This window comes from Giraffa tippelskirchi, chromosome 5 (genome assembly GCF_054371585.1).
Source record: "Giraffa tippelskirchi isolate mGirTip1 chromosome 5, T2T-mGirTip1v1.2.pri, whole genome shotgun sequence".
Lineage (NCBI taxonomy): Eukaryota > Metazoa > Chordata > Mammalia > Artiodactyla > Giraffidae > Giraffa > Giraffa tippelskirchi.
The window spans coordinates 123,415,368-123,429,209 of NC_137279.1; the positions used below are offsets into that span (position 1 = coordinate 123,415,368).

At 35.3% G+C, this 13,842-nt stretch overlaps 1 pseudogene; it reads right to left on the reverse strand.

Annotated features, from left to right (window-relative positions):
• Positions 1–12,361: 12,361 nt before the first annotated feature.
• On the reverse strand, positions 12,362–13,069 carry LOC145504637 (zinc finger CCHC domain-containing protein 17 pseudogene; annotated as a pseudogene).
• Positions 13,070–13,842: the final 773 nt, after the last annotated feature.

Genomic DNA, 13,842 nt, shown 5'->3' on the forward strand with positions numbered 1-13,842 from the left:
TCTAAGAGTCTGGCTTTTCCTCTTTACTGCAGTTTAGATATTAGGGAGGAGGACTGTTTGTTAATTAATGATGGTAAAGTTATAGAAGATTGACACACTTGTTATTGTCTGGCTTGGCTCTTAGTGTCCAAAGACGTTCCCATTTGGTCATTGGTTTTCTCTTGATGTAATTATTTTCCAGTCCATATCCACACAGAATACAAAATTTTATGAGTCTTGGACAAGCTTACAGTAAATTCTTACGATATATAGGTGTCATGATAATCTTCTCTTTCAGATCCAGTTATTTGCTGTATGGTCGTAATTCCACATTTTATACATGAAATCCTTTCAACACAGAGAATCTAAGTAAATTCCCCATAGAAACCCAGATACTATTTAGAATCCATTTTCTAAGTCCTCAGGATATTTTCTTTCTAACACATCCACTAAAACTTCAATATTGCAATTTTTCTTATAATTTTACTTCCTGGTATCTGACAATCCTTATATTATTCTTATCAGATGAATTCAGTGATTCATCTGATTTAAACTTTTTCAAGGTCAAATATTGTAAATATAGACATGAATGAGCAAATAGATTCTAAAAGTCTATAGTGTACTTATACATAGGTTTTTCTCAAAAATTAGGAAGATTTTATAGGCCAAATTAACGTTAATGCAGAGACAAACATAAATCATAATTAAAGGAATAGCTTGAGCTTTTACCCAAGTTGCAGTGTTTCAGTAAAACAAGGAAAAATTTAATCTCAATTAAGTCAGATCAATTTAATAAGCTCCCAGATGAAAATATTGGCTAAAAGATTGGAATGACAAATATTTATCACAAAGTACCTTCAATGGAAAATTTTAAATAATATTAGTAAATATTACTGAGTGAGTGATTTTCACACACCAAAGAACAGAAATCAAATCACATCTTTAATATATTTAATACAAATTAGAATTGTATTTACTTTCTTTTATTTCAGCTTTTAAGTATTCAAAGCTACCTTGAATAAAGAAAGACAGAAAGACACTTGGATTAGAATAGAGTCAGAATAAAAGTCTTGAGTTTACTAAACCCTTGTCCACTGCTGTTACGCTTTTTATGAAAATTGCATGTAGTACTAGCCATTTAGGACCCCGAGAGGGTGATTTCTCACTGTGTAGTCACCCAGCTTATCAATCACGGAAATATACTTTTTACACTTGAAGGATGACTGCTCCCAAATCAGACCTCACACACAGCACTGAGAGTTCACTTGAAAAATGGTATAACTAACTATTATGGTCTTAAAATTTACCAAGAGAGGAACATATCTGTTGACCATTATGTCCTCATCAAAAGGTTTTCCTTTTTCATTAACCATAAACAGTAACTGTAAATAATTATGCTCATTATTTTCTTCAATTTTTAAAAACAAAATGTAGAAATAACTCTAAGAAAAATGAAGAGTTGAAACATGGAGGAAGGGAAGTTAAAGAGGGAAAGTAGAAGGAAGGAAGGAGGAGAGGAAGGGAGAAGAGGGAGGAGGAGAAAGAGAGAAAAAGAGAGCGAGATTTTCTTCTGATCTATTTTAGTGCATAATTCAAGGTAATAAATGGAGTGGCAAAATTGACTCTGAGAAACCACACCTAAAATAATCAGCATTTTGTCCAAGGAAAGATGTTTTATGGATTCACATAATTTGGTCAAGAACAGAAGGCTTTAAAATTTGTAAAGGATAGATTTTAATCCTCAAAGCAGCTAATTAAGCTTCCTCTGTACAACATACAGTTTTAAGTTAACAGTAATTAATATAGCCAGCTTGGAACCTCAGGAAGCTAAAGCCAGCAAGTGCTTTTTGGTTCACTCCAGAGGATGCGGTTTGATTGCTGGCACAAGTAAACAGGTTGGGAATTGTCAACATTGTAATTAGCAGCAAGTTTCTGGATTCTCAGCCTGCCAGACTAGTGGGCTGATGCTTGGAGCAGTTGCCCCAGGGGGGAAGGGAAAAACAAAGGAAGGGAATTTGAGCAACCTTGCAATGCTCTGCCAGCATATGCCACCGGACCAATGTTTTTCTTGGCAAAGGTCTATTTTAAGACATCTAGCAGTGGTTTCCACAAAATATGAAACTCACCATAGCAACCAAAATGGCAAGTATCTCTAGGAACATTTCCTTGATTGGATATCAGGTCAAAATTGTTTTCAGAGCTACATTGCCTTATGCGCAGTGTAGGCTATGCTCTGCAAAATGTGGTTATTAGCAGCATGATTAAAAGGGTTAAAATCTGTTTTGGCAGCAATCCTGTAATACTCTGATGTAAAGCAGTCAAAGAATAAAGTTATGTAAACCTTATTAACCCTTCGTGTAGTACAAACAGAAGGAAATGTCAACCTTAATACCACCAAGAATTCAATCTTCAGTATGTAAATGATAATTTAAATGTAGTTTTCTTAGTTCATAGCCACAGGGTTGTTGTGGAGAAAGGTTGTCAGAGATTTAAATATCCAAACAGGGTCTGTTTGCAGGGGCTCTGAGACTAAAAGCTACATTAATAAAACTTGTGGGTAATTTATAACCCAAATGAACAAAGATTAGACTAGCTTTTGAACTTACTTGATAAAAGTTTGTGTGTGTGCATGTGTGTGTGTGTGTGTGTAAAATTTCACCAGTCATACAGAAGAATAGGATTTGAAAAGTGAAACTGAAAGTCACTCAGTCGTGTCCGACTCTTTGCGACACCATGGACTATACAGTCCATGATATTCCCCAGGTCAGAATACTGGAGTGGGTAACCTTTCCCTTCTCCAGGGGATCTTCCCAACCCAGGGACTGAACCCAGGTCTCCCACACTGGAGGCGGATTCTTTACCAGCTGAGCCATCAGGGAAGCCCATACAAGTAACATACATAATCTAAGTAGCTACAGAATAAGTAATAAATCTATCTATCTACCTATCTTGTGACAAAAGCATAATAACAAACACTTTTTCTTTAAAGTGACTCTGCAGTGTATTAATTTTACCTTCCAGTTGAAAAAGGTCAAGGTTGCTGAGCGTTGCTAAAATACACTATTTAATTTACCCCAAAATTGCTTGGAATCATATCAGGGATATTTTTACTGTCACTTTCTACCATTGCCAAAATAGGAGGAGGCTTCAGAGAGATAAACAGGATATAGAGAAACAACAAAATAGCTTTCTATACTGTAAAAAAAAAAAAGTCTCAAATGGATCGATGTGCTATATTAAGCAATTGCCATGTGGCAGTTTCTGCAGGTGGATTATCAAAAGGGCCCAAGAAATGGCTGTGTCTATCTGGCACCCAGGTGTCTGGCGTTACATTTAACAGATCTTTTGTGGAGAGAAGGATTACTCATATTTGTTGGAGAGAGTACAATTCTCTAATCCTCCACGACAGAATCCGTATTGGAGTCAACCAGCAACGCAGTTCTTAGCCACTTTCCTCTAGACTCACAGAAATGTTTCACAATTATTTATTATTTTCAGTGGAATTAGATGCCTACAGGTGGCCCCATCATATACCTCCAGGCAGAGAATCTGCTGTAAGTTTTTAAGTTACTTTAACTTAGCAGTGTGTTGTCTTACAGCAATAGTTCATTCAGTTTGTGAGGAAAGGGAGAAAGAAGCAGAGTCTTTCGTGTTAAGCAACCTTACAGTTCTTTCCCACCTTCGCAGGTGGTAGAGGGTGTTTCCCAGAAGCAGCGCTGCTGGCACTGGCATGTGCCTGGGGGCCATGTCTCCTTAGAGAGTCAGAGGGAGTGTCGCAGCCAGCAGGCCTCAGTACTGTGTCCAGGGACTGGTGTGTTGAGTGTCAGTTTTAAAAAATAGAAGCAGAGCAGTAGGACTTTTCCTTTTATTTCTTTTTTTCTTTCTTCCTTTAAAGAGAAAAAAAGCCTTGAAATGACCTCTGTTATGAAAGTGTTTTGTCTTCAGTGGTTTCTCATAATGTGTTAGAAAAAATTAGCTCAACCTTATTCAGGCATTTGGGTTTATCAGATGTTATTGCAATTCCTCCCCTACCACCCATCCTGTAGGCTATAATTGTTTTTCCTGGGCTTTTTGGTTACTAGTCAGTGAGAGGAGGACAGAACTCCTTCATAACTCTTTAGTCATTGGGTTTCATGCTCATCTTTTCTTCGTAATGATGTAATTGTCATTCGGTGTATGCAGTTAAATCCCCTTGCATATGTTTGGGTACAATTCTCAGAACTGATGAAAAAACAAAGATAATATCTGTGTTACAATAATTACACTTTATAAGCAGAAATTATATTAACATTTCAGGGGATATATACAGGTCTATTTAAGCCTCAGAAGTCCTAGTTCTAGGTTATAAAACTCTTTCTCACAGCCACAAAATCTGGTTTCCACCATTCTAGTCTCATTAAATCTGTAGCTTATACTACAAGCAGGCTTCCCAGGTGGCACAATGGTAAAGAATCCACTTGCTAATGCAGGAGATTTAAGGGTTTGATCCCTGGATAAGAAGTTCCTGAGGAATAGGAAATGGCAGCTTGCTCCAGTATTCTTGCCTGGAAAATCACATGGACAGAGGAGTCTGGCAGTCCAGAAGGCTGCAGAGTCAGACACGATTGAGCACATGCACCCAGGTATTACAAATAACAATGATAATATGTTTATTTTGGATATATTTATTTTGCTTGTATAGGGTCATAGATACAGTGTTAAAATGAGAACTTTTTAAATGTAGAAACAGGTTTTATTGTAATGCTGATAGCATAGACATGGGCAAAATTAGTAACTGAAAGCTAATTTGACATTTATTAAGTCATCTGCCTTAATGGAAGGATATTTAAACCACCCCGCGATTCATTTTACAACTTCTGACAAACACAGTGAGATGAAGCAGCTTGTATAGTCAAAAGAGGAGGATGCCTGTCCAAATAAATTGGTAAATAATCTGTCGTGCATGTACTCTTCATGAGGAATGTATTCAGGTCTGTAAGCATTTATTAAGCATCTACTATTACCTGGCATTCTTCTAAATGTTGTAGTTACGTTGTCCTTAAATCAATCATTCCTTATGGGACATCTCACAGTTCAGGGTCTTACGGTCTCTGTGGGGATTCAAAAGAAAGTAAAGTAATATCTTACTTTCAAGAAGTTAAAAGATTGTGGTTGATATAATGAATATTACATTGTGCCAAAGTGAATGTTGTAAGAAGTCATTATCATTGTATCTATTCACCAGAAGACACTTACCCATCACAGATATTAATATAATAATAATAATCCTTTCTAAAAGGATTTTATTCCTTTAGCTTATAGACTGGGTTTTAGAACCAGAGACCAAAGAAGCACCTGATAAGAGAAAAATTAAGTACACATTTTTTAACCTCAAAGCAATAATTACTTTATTACCATTTCTAAGTTATATTACCATTTATAACTACATAATTATATTGTCTTAGGAAAAATTGTTAGTGTATCTATGATTATCAGAAAATTTATTTTAGTAACTATTAAAGTGATATTGAATACAAGCAATTCCCAAATCCATTAATAATCTTAAGCTTCACAGTCAGTAAATGTCTTTTGAGACTGTGATGATAGGCTTTCTCAAAGAAGGTGCTAAAAGTACTCTGCTGCATTCAGATCAGTGGTTCTCAAAATGTGGTCTCTTGGTAGGTAATCTCAGCATCACTTGGGAACTTGTTAGAAGCAGATTCCCAGATGGCATCACAGGCCCACTGAATCCAAAAATCTGGAGGTGAGGGCATGCTAGTCTCTGTTTCAACAAGCTTGATTCTGATGCCTGCTAGAGCTTGAGAACTACTGCTTCCCATTCCTTCAAAATAATTCACAATTAAAGTCAGGTTCTATGCAACACTGACTCAAATAATTTAGGCCGTATTATAGATTTATAGTAATGCTTTATTATTAATTACTGATTATAGCAGATATTTAAATTCAAACTCCAGACTTCACCCCACTGGAAAATTCTGTAACATTTGGGAAATATTTTAGGTTCCCAAATATTCCACTTTGTTTGGAGATCTATTTATATGGAACATACATAGTACTCTTATTAGTACTATGTAGTTCTCTTAGTAGTAGTAATATTGCTAATAGATTTATAATTATGATAATACATATTGAATTGAGTTTGTCCAAAATTTAAACCTTTCTTTTGATATAAGTTATTAGCATTGTAGTAATTCCAGTAGCTGCCTAAATTTTCCTCTGGTATTAAATTGTGTCCCAGTTCAGAAGCAAGGAGAATCAGCTTCATTTTGTAAAAGACATAAAGCACTGAATAAGAACTTTAAATGCTGTTTGCGTGTGTGATTGTCCCATGGATCATTGCTAACATTTTCTCATTCACCAATGACACAAAGAATTTTTAAATTTTCATGTAAGTGAATTGCCTGATCAAATTCTTTGAGCATTCACAAAACGTTCCAGTAAGTAATAAAATAGCATAAAATAAATTTCCTAAATATATTTATTAGAACTGCATTTGTTTACAAACTTACTTAGAATATAGATTATTAAAGTATAGTAAAAAGAATGTTACTGATTAAACAATTAGATTGTATCAGTTCTCATTATGCTAACTGGAGACTTTCATAAAACTACAATATGTTTTTAGCTTGTCAGACCACAGCTTTTTATTCAAGCTTCCATGGAAATTCTAGAAATGCAAAGGCTAAAATAATTCAGCTCTAAAGTGCAAAGAATTTTTTCTGTTTATACTTTAAAGTCAAATTAAAAGGACAATGATTAAACTGTATCACTCTGGATTGTAAGACCTGAAATAGTTCTCTGATACATAAAAGTCGGCTTTTGCATTTAACACAAAAAATAATTTCAAACCACCTTTGGGTTAATATTAACTGATTGGCAATAAAACTTGAATTTTTCTCAGTTTAACATCTTCCTTCTATTAATAAGACACTGTACTGGCTTATGACAAAGTATAAACTTAGTCATATACATTATAGGATACCAGAATATATGATGAAGAACTGATGATAATATTTCTTAGTAAAAATACAACCATTACTAATATATAAACAGAGAAGGTGATAGTTCAAATATCAAAAAAATCACCTAGTGGAGAATATGTATAACATAGTATTTTACTTTATCATTTTAATGCAATAATGTGTTCTGTAGTATCCTGTTTTCTCAAAATAATTTTTATAGTTCCATTACTTGATAAAATAATAGAACTTTCTGTCTTAAAAATACATTCTGACTATAAGCAAAAGACTATAAATTCAGTTTAGAATATGATCTTATTTCTTTTTCACAGTAGAGATGAGCAATCCTGTCCAGACTTACACACTGGAGTTAAGAGAATCTTAGTGGTGGAACAATTTATGCACACCCAGTTTAAATAGAATGATTGACGAGATATGTTAGAAATCCAAGTTATTCTTATGGAGGAAAAAAATCCATTATTTTGACAGTTAACATTTTAAGATAAAGAACTTCAGACTAACTAGAAAGGAAAATGAAATCATTTTAGTGAGTCTGAAATTTGATGGATTTAGTTATTAAATTAAATAGACACTAATTTAAAGGTTAGTACTTCAGTCCTCAAACAAAGAAGTTTTACTGTAAAAAGAATGCAGAATAAGTGCCAAGTAGCCTACATGTATGCAGAAATGATACTGACAATACAGAAATGTCAAAACCAGTTTATTTTTCTCTTGTATTTTTATTAAATGTTTCAGTTTATTGTTGGTTCTAGTTCTTAAGTTATGGGGTATATTCATAGGTGTTCAATTATTACATTGTTGATGTTTCACGCATTCATTTTTTAGGTAGCAAATCTAAACATTGTAAAGGAAAAACCAGTATGAAAATTTTGTTAAAATTATAAAGCCCATTACAATCTTTCTCAAATGAGTATACAGATTTATTTTTTAGCCTACATCTCATATGATTTACTGTGGGCCTACACTGCTGGTAATCTTACCGCTGTGGATTTATTCTTAGTATAAATTAATATGTTGATAGCTGGAAACTAGCAGTTTAACATCTGCATTCTAAAATGCTTGAATCCTTCTGCAAAACTGACTTAGTCACGTCTCTTGACCATTTCACTGCAAACTGCTCTCTGATTATACTTAGAAAGTTTTTCAATATGCTTACAAAAGTAGGTATCTGCAGAAAAATTTGAACAATTATCTACCGGAAAATGTGTTTAGTTTTTGAACTCTAATTTTTAAATAATGTATGTTTTAAAGTTTGTAGTCAATAAAGTTTCACATTTATAAAAAACTAAATATTTAATATGTTACCATTCAAAAGTGAATGATGAATTCCATTAAGAACTGTTACTAGGATTTTTATTTATAATAGAAAACTATTGCAATTAAAATTATGTGGTAACTATACACTTATAAAGTAATTATTAACACTGCCTTAAAAATAATTTTAATTTTTAGACACTGGTTCCTAGCATAAGAGTTCACAGTCTTTCTGACATGAATTATGTTTTTTCTCCTAAAATACTCAAATGTTTATGTAACAAAGATTTTCCTTTAAAGAAGATAATGTGATGTTTTTAGCCATCAGGAAAAGATACTAAGGAAATAAAAATGAAAGTACACTTTGGACATGTATTAAGTCCAGGTATTAAAAGTCATATTAAAATAGGAACTATTAGGTGTAACATGTGTATTAAATCGAATTATTTCTATTACCCATGCTTTCTGTTCTTTCTTTTTGATATATATTGATTTTAATGCCATGACAGGATCACTCACAAGAAGCCGACCAGATCACAATTTTAGCTTTTCCCTCAAATTACTTGAAGATAGAGTCCGAGAATGACTTACTGCAATATGGTCTATTTTCTTGAATCAAAATGAATTGTTGTGCATTATAAATCATACTCCGTGATGTTTTTGTAATGATCCATGAAACTACAGGGCTGACATTTTAGTGCAAAGATTGCCACAGAATGCTAATAAAGCAGGAAAACTAATTTCAAAGTACTTCTAGATGATGATAAAGCAAAGTATTCAAATAATTTAAATTCTTTTGTATCACTATATATAATGCTTCTTAAAAATCTATAAATACAAGCCAAAATATTGTGGTGGCTAAATTAATAAGAATTATTGCTAATCAAAGCTAGGCCATTATAAAAGACCATCACATGATAAACTTGCTTTTACATCTCTTTGAAAAACAAAACCACTGACAAAATGTCCAGTCTTTAATATGATTCAGTATCTTAGCCTAATGTAGGAACAATTGTAATATATAAGGTTATCATTTATATCCTTTTAAAATTGTGCTTTATTTTTCTTAAAAAACTTTGTATCAAACATGAAATTATGTTCTGATTTATTAATTTTTATCCCAATTAATCTTGGTTTCTTAGTCTTTAAAAAGGAATCCTATATATCTCACAGATATGTCATATTCATTAGTTAAATTTATTTAGATACATTTAAAAATGTAAAATAATATTTTAATAATCCTCACTTGTTAGTCATATTTATTTATTTGAAAAAACTAGGCTATTGTGTTGAGGAAGACACTACTTATTTTCAATCAAGAGATAAAAATCAAATTTGACTTAAAAGATTCTGAAATGATTTCCCAAAATGATATTTGGAGAATGGTGATTACTGTTTTCATTTTCCTCTCTTTAACTTTACATGTTGTTTATCAGCAGAAAGAGCACTTATGGTAAAAATATGTTTACAAAAATTTGTTTTAAAAGAATTAGCTTCATGCAATTTCTCTCCACTTTTTAGTAGGACGGATATTTATATGGATTTGGTGTTTTACATTTATTATACTAAAATTACACTAATTTAAGAAATAAAGTTTATATTCAGGAAAGGCATTTCCTTTATTTTATTTTCATTTTGCAATATACATTATTTCCTTTCTGTGGTACATCCTTATGGCTACAGAAATTAATTATTTTGAAAAAACATTAAATTCTAATGTTTTAATTTCCTTTAGTAGTATATTTTTAATATCTATTTATGAATAATTAAATGTTATACATACATATCTATATATTTGATTTACATTAATTTTTGAAGATTACAAGGCAATGGCACCCCACTCCAGTACTCTTGCCTGGAAAATCCCATGGATGAAGGAGCCTGGTAGGCTGCAGTCCATGGGGTCGCGAAGAGTCAGACACTTCACTTTCACTTTTCTCTTTCCTGCATTGGAGAAGGAAATGGCAACCCACTCCAGTGTTCTTGCCTGGAGGGTCCCAGGGACGGCGGAGCCTGGTGGGCTGCTGTCTATGGGGTCTCACGGAGTCAGACATGACTGAAGCGACTTAGCAGCAGCAGCAGTGTTTCCAATTTGTCTTTACTGTATTATTTTATTTTCCCCTAAGATATCTAATTTTAACCAGAAAAGTGATTTGTCATTGTAAATTTTTGGTATAGCAAGTTTAAAATTTAGACTACAAATAGAGGTAGATGGAAGTACATCTACTTCGTGTTTAATATGGTCTTAATTTCTGTGAATTTCCTGCTCTCTTATCCCCTTCTTCTCTTTCTGCAAGTGACCACTTTGTCACATGCTTTAACTGAAGGAGAACGAAAAACTCTAATAAAAGGCCCACCATCAGCATAAAGTGAGGCATTTTGAGCTCTGTGGTGCAAAATGAAAGTATAATATTCATTGCAAAGAAGACTTAGAGTTCTATTACCCTGTCATTTATACTTAAAGGCACTTTGATTTCTGGAGTAGGTTAAACAAAGGAAGTTTGGAATGGATGTCTCTTTTAAAATTTTGTAGAATTGGAATCCTGAGGCTTGAAGACCACTGAATACTTTCAGCCATGCTCCAAACAGCATGGACAAAATGTTCCAGACAAGATGTAACAAGCTATAAGTGTCAAAATATGTGAGCATAAAATAGGGAGCTGATTTTGTGATTTCGCTTGTATCACAGCCACTGAGGGAATGGGTTAGTAGGCTGCAACTTACTCCCCAGTTCTGGAGAACTGTGCAGTTCTGCTTCTGCCCTTGAAATTGGGATTTCCTGCTGAAGTGAAAACTAGGTTTATGTTGTCCTGAAGGGTCAGGAACAAACTAGGTTGTAATTATGGAATCAGTATCTCTGGGCTCAGTCCTAAATCCTCTAATAATCCTTGGCATTGATTTGATTGATAACAGGAACCTCACAGGGTGGAACGCCTCCCCTCAAGCCTCAGTCCTGATGGATTCTGGGTACATGTACAGGATGAAAGACTCTATCTTTGAATTAATGATCGAATTGTTTTCAGTGTTTAGAGCTGAAAGAGACTTAAATGGTCATTTTGTACAATCACTCATTTTAAAGATGAGAAAATGAGCTTTAGCGAAATTACAATTTCCAGTTTTAATACTGTGTTCTCCAAGAAAAGTCCTGCCAATAGTAACAACTCCAAAGTCATGGATCACGTCTAATCAACACGCATGTGGTTTAATCTGCACTCTGATCCCTGGTGGTTCAGATGGTAAAGAGTCTACCCGCAATGCTGGAGACCTATGTCCGATCTCTGGGTTGGGAATATACCCTGGAGAAGGGAAATGGCTACCCACTCCAGTATTTTTGCCTGGAGAATTCCATGGACAGAGAAGCCTGGCATGCTGCAGTCTATGGGGTCAAACCTGCCTATATATATAATTATATATGTATATAAATGTTTATTTTTTTTAGTATCAGGGATTTAATCAGAAACCTGAAATGGAACCAATTGACTCACACTGAAGTAAATACAAAGTAAAGCAATGATTTCGGCTTGAGTTGTCTGGTTCAGTGGTCTGACGGAATGTCACAAACAAGCTAAGTCACTGCAAACAATGGTTTTCTGGCTGTGACCACTGGCTGTTACTTCTAACCTAGCAGAAAGATCTTAGGAGAATGGAAGAAGTGAGCACCACTTACCATGTTCTCCCTCATACTGCCAGTCTCCCTCTGCCCCTGTGCCGAATGTAGCAGAGACCATCCACCAGTCAGGCCAGGGTGGGTAGCCCAAGAGGGAGGGGCCAATCACTATGTTCAATTACAGCCAGACTCACCCCCACAGCAGTTCCTGTGGCTCTAGCCTGGACTCCTGTACAGGAATCTTGCAGCGGAAGCTGGAAAGGTTAATAGGACCTTCTGCTAAATGAAGTTGGGTGAATGAATGGGTGAGCTGCATGGGTCACTTGCAAAGGAACCAAGAGTGATAAGGAAACAACTCAATTCAGGCATATGCTTTTAATACCTAAGTCCCAAATTTGCCTGTGGCATGAGGGATGCCATCTCGCATGGGTGAGAAGAGGGTGGGAGGCCTTATTCTTAATACTGAGTCTTTCTAGGAGCCAGGGCTTCAAAGCACAGGCTCCTGGTTCCTTCTCTCAACCACTCCTTCTACCCTCCACTCTCACTCCTTGTACTTCTTCTTGCGCTTCTTTTTCTTCTTCTTTGCTGCCTTGCTGTCCTTTGACGTATGCCTTGCCCTCTTGCCTGTATCGTTCTCAGAGTCTGAGCTGTCAGAGTCAGATGACTTCCTGTCTCTATGTTTCTTTTACTTCTTTCTTTTTCTAGAAGAATTTCTCGTGGGGTCAGGCTTTTCAAACTCTGCTGATTTTGCCTCTTTCTTCTCCTCTTCCTCATTGGGTATCAGAGAGTACTTGGTCCCACCTGGTTGCATGAAACAATCCTTTGCAAAGTGGCCTTTACAGCCACACTTCTTGCAGGTAGTGTCCAGGACAGACTCGAGGGTGATCTTCTGCCCAGTGTAATCCTGGAAGGATGGCCTCCACCTCTCTTCTTGCTCAGTGATAACGTTGTTGGGATCAACGTCCTTCCCAGTCCCTTGATTGACAACCTTCAGGGAGAGGGATACTTTAATCCTATCATTTTTCATCTTTTGGCCAATAAGCTTCACCCACACTTTGTCTCCAACATCTACTATTTCAGGGGGCTTATCCACGTGACAGGATAAGTCTAGTTCTATGGACTAGACCTGGCTTTCGACAGCCTGGGATTTTGATAAAGGCTCCATAGTCTGTGACCATAGAAGCCTCTCCTTGGAAAATATGTGGAGAGCAGGCAAGTTCTCCACGGTCCTGGGTCTCCCTGAATTCATCCTTAATGTTCTATGGTTCCTCCATTTCTCCCCTGCTAAAGCTAATTGAAGTGTTTCAGTGTCAACCTCTGGTTTCCCCTTGCAGCGTTGCGCAAAACACCAAAACCCAGCCAGTCAAACCTGCCAATATTTGTATGATCATCTCTATTATTGTTACAAAAAATTGCTTCCTCATATAGTTTATCCTAATTGTTCCATCCTTTACTCAATCACTGGGTACTTTTCTGAAACTTATTTAGTTCATAAGCTATTTCTATGCCTTTATTTGAAGTGAAAATACAGTTTCAAACATATCGTGACAAATGAACATGGGATTCTTTTCTCTTTATGAAACATAGAGTTTAGAAAGACAATCGATGTTTGGTTATTACTGTTAATATTTACATTAACATTAAAAATAACTGGTTTTCACATTCAGCACTTCTTCTCATTGGCATTCCCATGATGGAACATCCCCTCCTTTTCTGTGTAAATCTGATTAAGGGGCTGTTCCTGCTGTCAAAACTTCCATTCCATTTCAACAACAATCCTATTTACACAAGGACCTCAAGGTTGAACATTGAAAGCACCTAACCATTACTGAATATTGAATCATTTCTCTCCACATAAAATTGCAAATATGGTCTGAGAGCCAATTTCCCGATTACCTTGGTTGAGTAGGACTAATTACTTCTAAACTGGGTGCAGCCACGGTCTGCCAAAGCAATGCTGGATTCTTCCAATATCAGGAGAGCTCTGCCCACCCAGTGATTGTCTCACACTGAATGCTCTAA